This window comes from Phocoena sinus, chromosome 15 (assembly GCF_008692025.1).
Source record: "Phocoena sinus isolate mPhoSin1 chromosome 15, mPhoSin1.pri, whole genome shotgun sequence".
NCBI classification, from domain to species: domain Eukaryota; kingdom Metazoa; phylum Chordata; class Mammalia; order Artiodactyla; family Phocoenidae; genus Phocoena; species Phocoena sinus.
Genome location: NC_045777.1, coordinates 31,673,037 through 31,690,676, shown reverse-complemented (window position 1 = coordinate 31,690,676; position 17,640 = coordinate 31,673,037). Strand labels below are relative to the sequence as shown.

Below are 17,640 nucleotides of genomic sequence, written 5' to 3'. Positions count from 1 at the left end.
AGAAAAGAAATGCTGAAATGAACATTTGCATATCTATGTGCACACGTGAGAGTTTCACAGATGCAAACACCTAGAAGAGGGTTTTCTGGGTTGCCCCGTATTTATATCTTTATATTTACTGGATATTGCCAAATTGCTTTCCAAAGTGATTGAGCCAACTTACTCCTGCCAACCAAGTGCAAGTTTTTCTACGTTCAAACCCTCACCCTCACTTTATTGTCTTCGTGTTTTCGACACTGTGGGCTGGCTAACCAAATACCCTGGTCTAATCCTTTTTGCCTGGCATACCTCTGTTATAGATATTGGAAAACTAAATATATTCCCTTCTCCCTTTCCTCTGGGGAGGCCATGAAACATAGTTCAGGACACTGTATCTCTCATGTTTTATTAAAGAAAAAAATAAGAAGTAAAATTTGCAAAATATCAACATTTGTTAAGAATTGATTGTAGGTACAGAAGTCTTGAGTTATATCATTCCCTGTTTTTTTCTGATGTGTGAAGAATTTAAAAGTTTTTCCTTTTCTGACAAAGAGGATGGGTTCATTAGCTTTGCTCTCTCTTCCCTGATTCTGTCTTTAAAACTGGGTGAAATCCCTGAAGGCACACCAGCTACCTTGAAATCAGGTAGCTGAGCTACTGAACTGATGTCCACAGTTGCTTACCTCCAGACTTCTTGTTATGTGAGAAAAAGAATCTCCCATTTGTCAGTCACTGCTACAGTCTCCTTCCGTATCTGCAGGAGGAATTGGTTCCAAGATCCCCTGGATAACAAAATCTGCGGATTTCAAGTCCCTTGTCTATAGTGGTGTGGTGCTCACGGCCCTCTGCATCAGCTGGTTCTGCATTCTCAGATTCAACCAACCATTCCATCTGCAGCCAAGTGTCCTTAGGTCTTCTTTTATTTGCAGCCTAATGCATTCCTAATAAATATAGCCAGGCTTGCTAATTTTTGCCAGTCTGAAGGATGTAAATAGCATCTCATCATGTTTTAAGATGCATTTCCCTGCTTATGGAAGAAGTTGAGCTTCTTTCTATATGTTTCATGTGTTTATTGGTCATAGAAATCATCATTTGCCCATTTTCCTTTTGGGTTGTTTGTCCTTTCCTCATTAATTGTAGGTTAAAAAAATACTTTGGATACCAATCCTTTCTCAATTATATGCATTACATATATCATCTTCCAATCTGTAGTTTTTCTTTTATTTCCCCCAGTTTTATTGAGAAATAATTGACATTCATCACTGTATAAGTTTAAAGGGTACAGCATGATGGCTTGATTTACATATATTGTGAAATGATTATCACAATAAGCTCAGCTAGCATCCATCATTGTAGCTTTTCTTTTTTACTTTGTTTATGGCTTTCCATGACATGTGTCTGTAAAAAAGTCTTAAATTTCAATGTAGTGTAATTTGACAGTATTGAATCTTATTAAGAATTCTTGGGACTTCCCTGGTGGTCCAGTGGCTAAGACTCCGTGCTCCCAATGTAGGGGGCCCGGGTTCGATCCCTGCTCAGGGAAATAGATCCCACTTGCCGCAACTAAAAGATCTCACGTGCTGCAACTAAAGATCCTGTATGCCACAACCTCACAGGCCGCAATGAAGATCCTGCATGCTACAGCTCAGACCTGGCTCAGACAAATAAATAAATAGATTAAAAAAAAAAAAAAAAAGGACTTCCCCAGTGACACAGTGGTTAAGAATCCACCTGCTAGTGCAGGGGACACGGGTTCGAGCTCTGGTCTGGGAAGATCCCACATGCCACAGAGCAACTAAGCCCCGGCACCACAACTACTGAACCCGCGTGCCACAACTATTGAAGCCCGCACACCTAGAGCCTGTGCTCCTCAACAAGAGAAGCCACTGCAATGAGAAGCCCGCACACCGCAACAAAGAGTAGCCCTCACTCGCCACAAGTAGAGAAAGCCTGCGCGCAGCAACGAAGACCCAATGCAGCCAAAAATAAAAATAAATTAAAAAAAAAAAAATTCTTCCCTATCCAGAAGGCATAAATATACTCTTCCAATATATTCTTCTGAAAGTTTTACTTTTAATATTTAATTTTAATTAATTAAATAATTAAATTTAATATTTAAGCCTTTAACCCACTTGGAATTTATTTTGAGTGTGGAATAAGCTAGGGATCAGGTTGGTGCTTTTTTCTATCTGCATAACCAATTGTCCCAGTCACATTTATTGAAAAGTCCACTCCTTTCCCTGCACATTTGTAACTACACCACTCTTATGTACTATGGTGGGTAAACCCTAATATGATCCTGCCTCTCAGTACTCAGGTTCTTATGTAGTCTTCTCCCCTTGAGTGTGAGCTGGACATAGTGACTCACTTTGAAAAAATGGAAAACACATCAGTGAGGGTATGTCACTTATGAGATTAGATTATTATAAGGTGTGGCTTCCATCTTGAGTTTTCTTTCTCCACTCATTCTGGGGGAAGTCAACTGCCATGTTGTGTGAGAAGCCCTCTCTATGGATTGACCCATATAGTGAAGAAGAGGAGCCTCTTGTGTTAATGAGCTTGGAAGTGGGTTTTCTTCCCTTCATAAAACCAACTCTGGCCAAAAACTTGCCTACAACCACATGAGAGACCCTGAGCCAGAACTACTGTGCCACTCTTGGACTCCTAATCCTCAGAAAGTGTGTGGTAATAAATGTTTGTTGTTTTAAGCTGCTAAAATATGGGATAACTTGTTATACCACATTACTTAACTGATACACATACCAATTCCATATATGTGAAATTCTTCAGGATTTTCCCTAAAGACAATTATATTATCTGCAGATAATGACAGGGGTTTTTTTGTTTGTTATTTGTTTTCTTTCCAATACTTTCACTTTTCATCTTTTTCTTTTTCAATCTTTCTTTATTGTGAACAAATGTACTGACAGAGGCCATCCTTGTTTCTATCTTTAGAGGTAATACTTCTAACATTTCACCACTGAGAATGAGGTGTTTTGTTTTAGTTTTTTTGTTTGTTTTGTTTCTGTTTTTGTTTTTTTCAGTAAAATTCTTAACAACAAAAGACAGGTTAAAGTAATTAAGTAATTCTCTTCTGTTTCTAATGTGCTGAGTGTGGCCCCTTCCATATCTTAGAGCTTCAGGGTACCTAGGCCCACATTCAAATTCCAGAATCAGCCTCTCTCAGCCTGAGGCTTCCACTGATCCCCCCCAAAACTTAGGAAGGCTGCTCTGCCCCAGTGAAGACAAGCCTAGACTTGCTGTGGAATCACAGATCCAGGAGGAGTACTCAAGCAATGACTTTCTCTTAGGAATTGGACTTCAAATCCCCTAGCTCCCTCACCCCTCTGGTGGGATCATTGTAAGGGTCTGCTTCTGGGGAACCCAAAAGAAGACTGATTTCATAAAATGATTGTTGAATTTATCATCTGGGTTTTTTTTTTTTTTCTGAATCTATTGAGATGACTTTTGTTTCTTGATCTGTAGCTGGGTAAATTATATTGCTATTCTCTACTGGCTAAATGAAATCCTTTTCTTCCTGGGATATTTCCTACATTGCTGCATTTGGATAGCTAGTGGTTTATTTATAATTGTTATATGTGTAAAGTGAAACTGAACTGTAAATTTCACTCTCCTTTCTGATTTGGTGTCAAGGTTACACTAGCAGTGGTCAGTGACTAGCCTCATACAAATTGTTCAATCTTGCTTCTGAGTTTGGGTAAGATGGAGGTTTTCTGTTCCTTGAAGGTGACAAAAATGCCTATGAGGACATCTAGGCTTGGTGAAGTATTTTTGTGCCTAGAATTTTTATTTGGATTCAATTTCTTTAATGTATAAATCTATTCAAGTTTTCTATTTCTTGAATAATTTTGGTAAGTGATATTTTTCCAGGTAATTGTCCACTATATCTCATTTTTCAAATGCATAGTTTAACATACAGAGCTCAGAGTTTTAGGAGAGCTGCTCATCTCTCCTCCCTTGCAGGGCTGGGCAGACACAGAAAGGTGGCAAAGAAAAAAGATATTTTTGTTCATCTCTGAGATAAGCCTCAAAAAGACATGGAGGAGGAGCTGTTAATTTCTCAGACACTCCTAGTTATATTCGTTAAAGACTTTTCATTGTAATTTTTTAAAAATTCACTAACACATTCTGAGTGTGTAGGGGATAGGGTGAACAAGGGCCCATAGGCTAGGCAGAGGCACCAAAGGTGACTTTAGGTGAAGGTGAGCACCAACTGGGCAGAGAAGAGGTTTTCTTGGCAGGATGATAAGGCAAGATGCTTACTTGGCACAGAGGCCACAGCCACATGATGGAGACCTAGAGGCCAAATCAAGGAGGTAGAACTTTATCCCATAGTTACCTGGTTCCCCACCTTTTGCCAAATACACCATTTTGGAGAGAACTGCAGGGTAAGAGAGGGGTGAAAGACACAGACTTATTCTTAGTACTTTTTTTTTTTGGCTGCATTGGGTCTTCATTGCTGCACATGGGCTTTCTCTAGTTGTGGCAAGCAGGGGTTACTCTTCGTTGCAGTGCAAGGGCCTCTCATTGCGGTGGCCTCTCCTGTTGCGGAGCACAGGGTCCAGGCATGCGGGCTTCAGTGTTTGCAGCACGTGGGCTCTAGAGCTCAGGCTCAGTAGTCGTGGTGCATGGGCCCAGTTGCTCTGTGGCATGTGGGATCTTCCCCGACGAGGGATCGAACCTGCGTCCCCTGCATTAGCAGGTGGATTCTTTTTTTTTTTTTTGTGGTACGCGGGCCTCTCACCGCTGCAGCCCCCTCCCGCCGCGGAGCACTGGCTCTGGATGCGCAGGCCCAGCGGCCCCGGCCCACGGGCCCAGTCGCTCCATGGCATCCAGGATCCTCCCGGACCGGGGCACAAACCCATGTTCCCTGCGTTTGCAGGCGGACTCCCAACCACTGCGTCACCAGGGAAGCCCAGCAGGTAGATTCTTAACCACTGTGCCACCAGGGAAGCCTTACATATGTGTTTCTGTAGAGTTGCAGTCAAGAGGTCCTTCTTAGTACTTTTAAGCCCTATTTTAACATAACTTGGTGGGGAAAGGGAGATAAGGATAAAGAGATAAGGGAGAGGCTGGATCAGTAGAGGTAGTGCCCCTAGAGCAGCTAAGTCTTAGGTGTGACCAGGGTGGGAAAAGCCTGTAATCAAGTGGGAGAATTTGACCTGGGTGTTGGGAGGAAAGGGTGTGAATGTAGCCTTGGGACAAGAATGCACAAGGGGTTTGGGAAATCCAGTGCTTTGCAGCTGTGTGACCTCGGGTAAGTTACTTAACTCCCAAAGCCTTGGAATACCAGAATAAGGTCTCTGACTTTCAACTGAGTTCCATGCAATTTTAAATTCATGTGGCTTTGCCACAGGGATCTGAGGATCAGTGGGGTGGGTGGAAACTTTGGGGCATATTTCCCAAGGCCCCGTCTTCAACCTTAGTAGCACCCATATTCTACCTCATTTGTGCACCGGGGCTCAGAGCAATAGTGTTGTTTGGGAAAACAAAAGATTCTGTGGTTTAAAAATTAAAATAGTAAAGAGAAACTGCCATGGATATTCAACAACCACTGGGATTTTTAAAATGATGAAACATAGCGTTCTAGAAAAGTAAATGCACAATGATATGCAAAATGGATTAGAGGAGGGAGAAATTAGAATCTTGGTTCTCAAGGAGTGGTCTGTGGACCAGGAACATCAGCATCACCTGAAAGCTTGTAAGAAAGGCAGGATCTTGCGCCCTGACTCAGAACAACTGAATCAGAATTTACATTGACTTTAGATGATTTAGAAATACTTCAAGCCTCTGTTAATGAGGGCCCAAACCAGGGGCTTCATTTTTAGTGACCTGTTAGGACTGAAACCGTGTAACTCAGATTGGGACTTGAACCCACATGCCAGGACTCGAACCCAGCGAAAACCCACATTGGGACTTGAACCCATGGCCTTTTAACTGAGATCACACACCTGCTTTCAGGACTTAATGAAGCTCAGATTCTTGATGTCACAGAAAGAATTCAGTGAGAGATAAGGTGATAGGTAAGAAGTGGATTTATTTAGAGAGAAACACATTCCACAGAGTGTGGGCCATCTCAGAAAGTGAAAGGTCTTGGGAGAAACACACTCCACAGAAAGAGTGTGGGCCATCTGAGAAGGCAAGGCAGTTCCAGGGTATGGGGTTATCAGTTTTTATAGGGGTGAGTAATTTCATAGGCTAATGAGTGGGAGGGGTATTCCAGCTATTTCAGGAAGGGGCGAGGATTTCCAGGAATTGAGGCACCACCCACTTTTTGACCTTTATGGTTGGCCTTGGAACTGTCATGGTACCTGTGGGTATATCATTTAGCTTGGTGATGTGTTACAGTGAACATATACTGAGCCTCCAGGTGTAGTGGAAGTCAACTTGTCTGCCATCTTGGACTTATTTGGTTCTACTCAGTTTATGTCATGTCCTTGGTCTATGTCATTCTTTTAAAGCTTGTGCCCTGCCCCCTTCCCTCTGTTTCAGGACCAGGGAGGTCCAATAAATGAAGGAGGAGCCCACTGTGCGAGACTCATGAATGGCAAAGAGACCCCACTCCTCACCCCCGGGGGGGAAGGACCCTCAGATCCAGCCTTGAAGATGGTGGTCATACCAGAACAGAGGTATTGCTAGGAATTTTGATTTTTCAAGAGAAGCATGAAATCCAGATTCCAATGTTTAATCTCCTGACTTTTTAATCTTGACAGCCAATTTTTTAAATTGTTCCTAATTTTGAGAAAAAAAACTGAAAAGAGAATAATAAAACAAACTTGTTTTCTTTTAACCCAGGGTTGGGGGGTGGCAAACCAAGCAGGGTATGAAACAGTGTATATGGTATACTATGTGTCTTGGTTTGGGTTTCTCCCAAGGTAAACTCTGAGACCAGAATTTGAGTGCAAGTAGTTCATTTGGGAAGTGAGCTTGAGGGGAGTGAAGAAGTGAAGGAAGGGAAAGCCTATAATGAGTGGCTTATTCAACAAATTACTGCTATGGGAAACTGGAGCCCAATGCTGCTGAGAAGCTCTTGGAACCAGCATAGAACTTGCACTCCCAGTTATCCCACCAGAAGGATAGGTGGCGAGTTGGCATGTTAAGATACCACTTCCTGAGCTTCTTGGATGGAGCTGTTCCTGGGTAGGAGTAATTCCCCCCTACACATGGCCTGCTGTTAGTGCTTAAAATAGTCTTCCCAGCTTCCGTCAAGTCTTCAGACACAAAACTACACTCTTAGTAAGTGAGTCTGTAGGAGCACACTGAAAAGAGAAGGTCCAAAGGATACAGCAGAGTACTGACAGCAACTGCTATGCAGTTGTTTGCGTGAGGAAGTTCTTTTTACTTACCTGTGGCCCAAATGTTTATGGATATGAAAATACCAGAAAACAATAAGAATGGCTGCTGCTGGGGAGGATAATTGGAGAGAAGGGACAGGGATGTCAGGGAGGCTTTCATCATGGATCAATTTACCTTTTGAATTTTGAAACTGGTGAATGTATTACTTATTTTTAATCAGTACAATTAAAGCATAGAGTTTTAAAAGTGTCCTACAAGAAGAGAAAAGAATAAAAATAGATTACAAAATGACTTGCATGTGACATCTGAATTCAGGAAAAAGGAGGTAGGTGGTGGGTGAGGAGAAGTAGAGCACACTTAAAGGAAAGACAGGTGTTCAGATGGGCTGAAGTGATGAGTGTGTACAGTGACTAGGCAGCTCAGATATCTGATTCCATGCTACTTTATATATTTTAGTATATTAAATTTTGTGTAGCACTTAACTAAATGGGATTTAATACTTTTATCTTTACCAGGCCATGCATTCTACTTCTTGGTACAAACATTAGGGTCACCAAACCATGAGATGGGTTTTGAAGGCAGCCAAACACAGTCACCAACATTCTTCCTAAAGTGTGTAAACGTTGACTGTTATGGATCATCTCTTCCTTTTTTTTTTTTTGGCCACACAGCCTGGCTTGCAGGATCTTAGTTCCCTGACTAGGGATTGAACCTGGGCCCAGCAGTGAAAGAGCTGAGTCCTTACCACTGGACTGCCAGGAAAATCCCAATCATCTCTTCCTTAATATCAAATGGAGTCTCCAGGAGTCCTGTTTAAAAAGTAACTGCCCTCCATAAATAGCCAACACAATGTTGAAAAAGAACAAAGTTGAAGGACTTATACTTCCTGATTTCAAAAATTACTACAAAGCTACAGTAATCTAAACAGTGTGATACTGGCATAAAAATAGATATATAGATCAACAGAACAGAATAGAAACCCCAGAAATAAATCCTTAAGTCTATGGTCAATTGATTTTTGTCACAGATCTCAAGACAATTTAATGGAGAAAGGACAGTGTTTTCAACAAATGGTGTTGAGAAAACTGGATTTCCACATGCAAAAGAATAAAAGTTGGACCCCTACCTTACAACCATATACAAAAAAATTACTCAGGGTGGCTCAAAGACCTAAACATGAGAGCTAAAACTATAAAACACTTAGAAGAAAGCACAAGGAAAATCTTTATGAAATTGGTGTTTATAGTGGCGTTATTCACAATAGCCAAAAAATGGAAGTAACCCAAGGTGTCTGTTGATGGACATCATGGACAAAATGATGTTTTATCAAAAAAAAAGAAAAGAAAAGATTTCCCTACATCATCAATAATGGGACAAAACAACAATGCTTCCAGATGTCATGCACTGAGAAGGATACAACATCACATTTTTGATTCTTGCCAAAAATGTTTAACCCAAATCTAATCACGAGGGAACATCAGCAAATCCAAATTAAGGAACATTCTGCAAGATAAGTGACCCAAACTCTTCAAACACATCTACATCATGAAAGACAGAAAAAAAAAAAAGCAAAGAGGAACTTCCCTGGTGCTACAGTGATTAAGACTCTGCCTACCAATGCAAAGGACATGGATTTATTTGATCCCTGGTCTGGAAGATCCCACATGCCGCAGAGCAACTAAGCCCGTGTGACGCAACTACTAAGCCAACGCGCCGCAACTACTGAAGCCCATGTGCTGCAACTACTGAAGCCCATGCACCTAGAGCGTGTGCTCTGCAAGAGACACCACTGCAATGAGAAGCCCACGCACCGGAATGAAGAGTAGCCCCTGCTCGCCGCAACTAGAGAAAGCCCACACACAGCAACGAAGACCCAGCACAGCCAAAAAAATAAAAAAACAAACAAATAAATAAATAAAAGCAAATAAACTCCTGCAGATTAAAAGATTAAAGAGGCATGACAGCTAAATGCAACATGGGATCCTTAATTGGATTTAGGATCAAAAAGAAAAATATATACAAAGGACATTATTGGGACAATTAGGGAAATTTTAATATAGACTGAATATTAGAGATCAGTACAATAACAATGTTAAATTTCCTGAGAGTGATATTGTGGTTGTGTAGAATGTTTTTGTTTGTAGGAAATTTATGGTGAAGTGTTTAAAGGTGAAATGCCATGATGTCTGCAGTAACTCCCAAATGTTTCAGCCAGGGGAAAAAATGAGAGAGAAGTAGGTACAATTGGAGAATCTAACTGAACGATTTATGAGTGTTTATTATATCTTTCTTGGGACTTTTCCTGAGGGTTTGAAATTTTCAAAATACAAATTCGTGGATTAAAAACAAAATAAAAACAAAATTTGGGGTTAAAAAGGAACTGTGCCCGTAAGTGCAAACTACTGTGGATTTACAAATGTGCCCAGATGTGGGCTCAAGGAGGGCAGATACCTCACCTCTGGGTTTTCTAGTAGAGGTGAACAGAAAAGCCAGATTTATCTGCTGCTGCGGTGGAGTCAGTAGGTAGTGAGTCAGAAGCCAAAGATGGGGCGCTGAGTTGGGCTGTGCCCTTGGAGCGATGGGCAAGGATGCAGAGTCAAGGAAAGAGGTACAAATGTATGATTTCCAGTCCTGATGCTTGGCTGGGCTTCCCTGCTCAAAAACATCTCTGCCACCCCTATTGCAGTGCCTAACAAGAGAGACATTACCTTACTCTCCCAATAAACTCATATTAATTCATTAAACAAGTAGGTGCTGAGCATCTACTACTGGGGTATAAAAACGGACAAGACTGATGTGGTCCCTCTACCTCACAGAGCCCAGAGTCCAGTCTTGAGGACAGATGGGGAAATGGTGTGACAAGTGAGTTGGAAAGGCCCCATAACCTGAGCTGGTGATTTGGGCAGCGGAAAAGGCTCCCCAGGGGAAAGTAACCGGCAAGTTGGGGAGTAAGACAAGCTAGCTGAGGGTTACAGGAGATGAAGGTGTTAAAAATGAAGAGAGGGGGCTTCCCTGGTGGTGCAGTGGTTGAGAGTCTGCCTGCCGTTGCGGGGGACGCGGGTTCGTGCCCCGGTCCGGGAGGATCCCACATGCCGCGGAGCGGCTGGGCCCGTGGGCCATGGCCGCTGGGGCTGCACGTCCAGAGCCTGTGCTCCACAATGGGAGAGGCTGCGGCGGTGAGAGGCCCGCGTACCGCAAAAAAAAAAAAAAAAAATGAAGAGAGGGCTTCTCTGGTGGCGCAGTGGTTAAGAATCCTCCTGTCAGTGCAGGAGACACAGGTTTGAGCCCTGGTCCAGGAAGATCCCACATGTCGAGGAGCAACTAAGCCTGTGCGCCACAACTACAGAGCCTGTGTTCTAGAGCCCGTGAGCCACAACTACTGAAGCTCGCGTGCCTAGAGCCCGTGCTCCGCAACAGGAGAAGGCAAGCAATGAGAAGCCTGCGCACCGCAACAAAGAGTAGCCCTCGCTCACCGCAACTAGAGAAAGCCTGCACACAGTAACAAAGACACAACATAGCCAAAAATAAATAAATTAATTAATTTTTTTTAAAAATGAAGAGAGGGCTTCCCTGGTGGCGCAGTGGTTGGGAGTCCGCCTGCCGTTGCGGGGGACGCAGGTTCGTGCCCCGGTCCGGGAAGATCCCACATGCCGCGGAGCGGCTGGGTCTGTGAGCCATGGCCGCTGAGCCTGCGCGTCCGGAGCCTGTGCTCTGCAAAGGGAGAGGCCACAACAGTGAGAGGCCCGCGTACTGCAAAAAAAAAAAAAAAAAGAGAAAGAGAAGTGGGAGGCATCAGTTTAAGTGTGCTTTCTTCAAGGGACAGAATTCACACAGATTTCTTTGAATCCTAGCTCTTCACCTTAAACACTGTGCAGCATTGAGCAAGTTGCTGAACCTTTCTGGGCTCTGGTATCTCAGAATGAAAATAGAGAAAATAATGCCTCCCTGCAGTGTGAGGGTGAGAAAAATATGGTGCAAGGAGCACGTGGTACCTGGTAGATACACATAAATATTAATGTGGCACTCTCTTCTCTTCTCCACCATCTTATGTGCGGTTGAATTTGCTCCTCGCCATGTCTTGTAACGAGACTTGCAGGATCAAGTGATTCCTGGCCAAGAAACAAAAGCAGTACTGTCCCATTCCCTAGCGTATTAGAATGAAAACTGATAATAGAACAGGTAAAATTCGGAGAGAAGACATTGGAGCAGAACCAAGCGGGGTCTATAAGCAGCCCCACACATGAGGAGGCAAACATATTTATGCTGTGTCAAAGTCACTTACTTCTTACCATATCACCCTGAGAACATCACTATCTGAACAGCTGGATGTATTTTATTGGGAAAATGATTTTTCTCTTTGTGTCAGTGTTTCTGCACTAGTGCTTTGGCTTGGTAATAAATATGTAAGACCTTTTGTCTTACATATAGGAAAAAAATGTCAATGTGAACTTCAGTTTCACAATTTTGCCTGAGGCCAGCTCTTGAAATACATGTACATGTATGTGAAAAACTCAGATAACCAGTGTCCAGAATGTATGAAGAACTTTTTTTTAAACCATGATGAAATGCTATTTATTACCACTTAAAACCTCTTACTAATTGTCTATAGGCACAAAGCACAAATTTCCATATCTTAAGTTACCAGTTGGTCATTTTATTTAACATCTTTATTGGAGTATAATTGCTTTACAATATTGTGTTAGTTTCTGCTGTGTAACAAAGTGAATCAGCTATATTAATACATATATCCCCATATCCCCTCTTTCTTGTGTCTCCCTTCTACCCTCCGTCTTGTGTCTCCCTCCCACCCTCCCTATCCCACCCTCTAGGTGGTCACAAAGCACCTAGCTGACCTCCCTGTGCTATGCGGCTGCTTCCTGCTAGCTGTCTATTTTACACTTGGTAGTATATATATGTCAGTGCTACTCTCTCACTTCGTCCCAGCTTACCCCTGCCTGCCATGACCTCAAGTCCATTCTCTATACCTATGTCTTTATTCCTGCCCTGCCACTAGGTTCATCAGTACCATTTCTTTTTTATTTTTCAGATTCCATATATATGTGTTAGCACACAGTATTTGTTTTTTTCTTTTTGTTCACTCTGTATGACAGACTCTAGGTCTATCCACCTCACTACAAATAACTCAATTTCATTTCTTTTTATGCCTGAGTAATATTCCATTGTGTATATGTACCACATCTTCTTTATCCATTCATCTGTCAGTGAACATTTAGGCAGCTTCCATGTCCTGGCTATGGTAAATAGTGCTGCAATGAACATTGTGGTGCATGACTCTTTTTGAATTATGGTTTTCTCAGGGTATATGCCCAGTAGTGGGATTGCTGGTCATATGGTAGTTCTAATTTAGTTTTTTAAGGAACTTCCATACTGTTCTCCATAATGGCTGTATCAATTTACATTCCCACCAACAGTGCAAGAGGGTTCCCATTTTCTCCACACCCTCTCCAGCATTTATTGTTTGTAGATTTTTGATGATGGCCATTCTGACTGGTGTGAGGTGATACCTCATTGTAGTTTTGATTTGCATTTCTCTAATGATTAGTGATGTTGAGCATCCTTTCATGTATTTGTTGGCAATCTGTACATCTTCTTTGGAGAAATGTCTATTTAGATCTTCTGCCTATTTATGGATTGGGTTGTTTATTTATTTTTTAATTTTTATTTTATTTAAATAAATAAATTTATTTATTTATTTTTGGCTGCTTTGGGTCTTTGTTGCTGCACGCAGGCTTTCTCTAGTTATGGCGAGCAGGAGCTACTCTTTGTTGAGGTCGCAGGCTTCTCACTGTGGTGGCTTCTCTTGTTGTGGAACATGGGCTCTAGGTGCATGGGCTTCAGTAGTTGCGGCACGTGGACTCAGTGGTTGTGGCCCATGGTCTTAGTTGCTTAGTTGCTCCATGGCATGTGGGATCTTCCTGGAACATGGCTAGAACCCGTGCCCCCTACATTGGCAGGTGAATTCTTAACCATTGGGCCATCAGGGAAGTCCCTGTTTGTTTATTTAATATTGTGCTGTATGAGCTGTTTATAATATTTTGGAGATTAATCTTTGTCCGTTGATTCGTTTGCAAATATTTTTTCCCATTCTGAGTTGTATTTTCATCTTGTTTGTAGTTTCCTTTGCTTTGCAAAAGCTTTTAAGTTTCATTAGGTCCCATTTGTTTATTTTTATTTCCATTTCTCTAGGAGGTGGGTCAAAAAGAATCTTGCTGTGATTTAAGTCAAAGAGTGTTCTTCCTATGTTTTCCTCTAAGAGTTTTATAGTGTCTGGCCTTACATTTAGGTCTTTAATTAATTTTGAGTTCATTTTTGTGTATGGTGTCAGGAAGTGTTCTAATTTCATTCTTTTACATGTAGCTGTTCAGTTTTCCCAGCACCACTTATTGAAGAGGCTGTCTTTTCTCCATTGTATATTCTTGCCTCCTTTATCTAAGGTAAGGTGACCATATGTGTGTGCATTTATCTCTGGGCTTTCTATCCTGTTCCATTGATCTATATTTCTGTTTTTGTGCCAGTATCATACTGTCTTGATTACTGTAGCTTTGTAGTATAGTCTGAAGTCAGGGCATCTGATTCTTCCACCTCCGTTTTTTGTTCTCAAGATTGCTTTGGCTATTAGGGTATTTTGTGTTTCCATACAAATTGTGCAATTTTTCATTCTAGTTCTGTGAAAAATGCCATTGGTAGTTTGACAGGGATTGCATTGAATCTGTAGATTGCTTTGGGTAGTAGAGTCATTTTCACAATGTTGATGCTTCCAGTCCAAGAACATGGTATATCTCTCCATCTGTTTGTATCATCTTTAATTTCTTTCATCATTGTCTTATAGTTGTCTGCATACAGGTCATTTGTCTGCTTAGGTAGGTTTATTGCTAGGTATTTTATTCTTATTGTTGCAGTGGTAAATGTGAGTGTTCCTTCAATTTCTCTTTCAGATTTTTCATCATTAGTGTATAGGAATGCAAGAGATTTCTGTGCATTAATTTTGTATCCTGCTACTTTACCAAATTCATTGATTAGCTCTAATAGTTTTCTGGCAGCATCTTTAGGATTCTCTATGTATATTATCATGTCATCTGCATACAGTGACTGCTTTACCTCTTTTCTGATTTGGATTCCTTTTATTTCTTTTTCTTCTCTGATTGCTGTGGCTAAAACTTCCAAAACTATGTTGAATAACAGTAGTGAGAGTGGGCATTCTTGTCTTGTTCCTGATTTTAGAGGAAATGGTTTCAGTTTTTCACCATTGAGGATGATGTTGGCTGTGGGTTTGTCATATATGGCCTTTATTATGTTAAGGTAAGTTCCCTCTATGCCTGCTTTCTGGAGAGTTTTTATCATAAATGGTCTTGAATTTTGTTGAAAGCTTTTTCTTCATCTATTGAGATGATCATACGTTTTTTATCCTTCAGTTTGTTAATATGGTGTATCACATTGATTGATTTGCGTATATTGAAGAGTCCTTGCATTCATGTAATAAACCCCACTTGATCATGGTGTATGATCCTTTTTTAATGTGCTGTTGGATTCTGTTTGCTAGTATTTTGTTGAGGATTTTTGCATCTATGTTCATCAGTGATATTGGTCTGTAATTTTCTTTTTTTGTGACATCTTTGTCTTGTTTTGGTATCAGGGTGATGGTGGCTTCATAGAATGAGTTTGGGAGTGTTCCTCCCTCTGCTATATTCTGGGCGAGTTTGAGAAGGATATGTGTTAACTCTTCTCTAAATGTTTGATAGAATTCACCTGTGAAGCCATCTGGTCCTGGGCTTTTGTTTGTTGGAAATTTTTTGTTTCTTTTTTTTGGCTGTATTGTGCCTTCTTGCTGTTCGTGGGTTTTCTCTAGTTGCGGCTAGTGGGGGCTACTCTGCATTGCAGTGCATGGGCTTCTCATTGTGGTGGCTTCACTTGTTGCATAGCACAGGCTGTAGGTGCACAGCCTTCAGCAGTTGTGGCTCGTGGGCTCAGTAGTTGTGGCTCGCAGGCTCTAGAGCACAGGCTCAGTAGTTGTGACACATGGGCTTAGTTGCTCCATGGCATATGGCATCCTCCCAGACCAGGGATGAAACCCGTATCCCCTGCATTAGCAGGCAGGTTCTTAACCACTGCACTACCAGGGAAGTCCCTGTTGGAAGATTTTTTAATCACAGTTTCAATTTCAGTGCTTGTGATTGGTCTGTTTATATTTTCTATTTCTTCCTGGTTCAGCCTTGGAAGGTTGTGCTTTTGTAAGAATTTGTCCATTTCTTCCAGATTGTCCACTTTATTGGCATATAGTTGCTTGCAGTAATCCCTCATGAGTCTTTGCATTTCTGCAGGGTCAGTTGTTACTTCTTTTTTTTTTTTTTGTGGTACACAGGCCTCTCACTGCTGTGGCCTCTCCCATTGTGGAGCACAGGCTCCGGATGCACAGGCTCAGCAGCCATAGCTCACAGGCCCAGCCGCTCTGTGGCATGTGGGATCTTCCCGGACCGGGGCACGAACCCGTGTCCCCTGCATTGGCAGGCGGACTCTCAACCACTGGGCCACCAGGGAAGCCCTACTTCTCCTTTTTCTTTTCTAATTCTGTTGAGGTGAGTCTTCTCTCTTTCTTTCTTGATGAGTCTGGCTAGTGGTTTATTGATTTTGTTTATCTTCTCAAAGAACCACCTTCTAGTTTTATTGATCTTTGCTATTGTTTCTTTCATTTCTTTTTCATTTATTTCTCATCTGATCTCTTTGATTTCTTTCCTTCTGCTAGCTTTGGGGCTTTTTTTGTTCTTCTTTCTCTAATTGCTTTAGGTGTAAAGTTAGGTTGTTTTTCTGAGATTTTTCTGGTTTTTTGAGGTAGGATTTTATTGCTGTAAACTTCCCTCTTAGAAGTGCTTTTTCTGCATCCCATAGGTTTTGGGTCCTCGTGTTTTCATTGTTATTTGTTTCTAGGTATTTTTAAATTTCCTCTTTGATTTCCTCAGTGATCGCTTGGTTATTTAGTAGTGTATTGTTGACCCTCCACGTGTTTGTATTTTTTACAGTTTTTTTCCTGTAATTGATATCTAGTCTCATAGTGTTGTGGTTGGAAAAGATACTGATATGATTTCAATTTTCTTAAATTTACCAAGGCTTGATTTGTGACCCAAGATATGATCTATCCTGGAGAATGTTCCATGAGCACTTGAGACAAATTGTATTTTGTTGTTTTGGATGGAATGTTGTATAAATATCAATTAAATTATGTGGTCTATTGTGCCATTTAAAGCTTGTGTTTCCTTATTTATTTTCATTTTGGATGATCTGTCCATTCGTGAAAGTGGGGTGTTAAAGTCCCCTACTATTATTTTTTTTAATTAAAAAAATTATTAGTTTATTTATTTATTTTTGTCTGCATCGGGTCTCCGTTGCTGCATGCGAGCTTTCTCTAGTTGCCGCGAGCAGGGACTACTCTTTGTTGAGGTGTACAGGTTTCTCATTGTGGCTTTTCTTTGTTGTGGAGCATGGGTTCTAGGCATGTGGGTTTCAGTAGTGTGGCACGTGGGCTCAGTAGTTGTGGCTCATGGGCTCTAGAGCGCAGGCTCAGTAGTTGTGGCACATGGGCTTAGTTGCTCCACGGTATGTGGGATCTTCCCAGACCAGGGCTCGAACCCATGTCCCCTGCATTGGCAAGCTGATTCTTAACCACTGTGCCACCAGGGAAGTCCCCTCCTACTATTACTGTGTTACTGTCGATTTCCCCTTTTATGGCTGCTAGCATTTGCCTTATGTATTGAGGTTCTCCTATGTTGGGTGAATAAATATTTACAATTGTTATATCTTCTTCAAGATCAAGGGATCATTATGTAGCATCCTTCTTTGTCTCTTGCAATGATCTTTATTTTAAAGTCTATTTTGTCTGATTTGAGAATTGCTGCTCCAGCTTTCTTTTGATTTCCATTTGCATGGAATATCTTTTTCCATCCCCTCACTTTCAGTCTGTAGTGGGTCTCTTGTAAACAGCATATATACAGGTCTTGTTTTTGTATCCATTCAGCCAGTCTATGTCTTTTGGTGGGAGCATTTATTCCATTTACATTTAAGGTAATTATTGATATGTATGTTCCTACTACCATTTTCTTAATTGTTTTGGGTTTGTTTTTGTAGGTCTTTTCCTTCTTTTGTGTTTCCTGCTTTGAGAAGTTCCTTTAGCATTTGTTGTAAAGGTGGTTTGGTGGTGCTGAATTCTCTTAGCTTTTGCTTGTCTGTAAAGGTTTTAATTTCTCCATCGAATCTGAATGAGATCCTTGCTGGGTAGAGTAATCTTGGTTGTAGGTTTTTCCTTTTCATCACTTTAAATATGTCCTGCCAGTC

The 17,640-nt window shown here is 41.4% G+C and overlaps 1 pseudogene; it reads left to right on the top strand.

Annotated features, from left to right (window-relative positions):
- Positions 1 to 11,369: 11,369 nt before the first annotated feature.
- LOC116739457 lies at positions 11,370 to 11,524 on the top strand (annotated as a pseudogene).
- Positions 11,525 to 17,640: the final 6,116 nt, after the last annotated feature.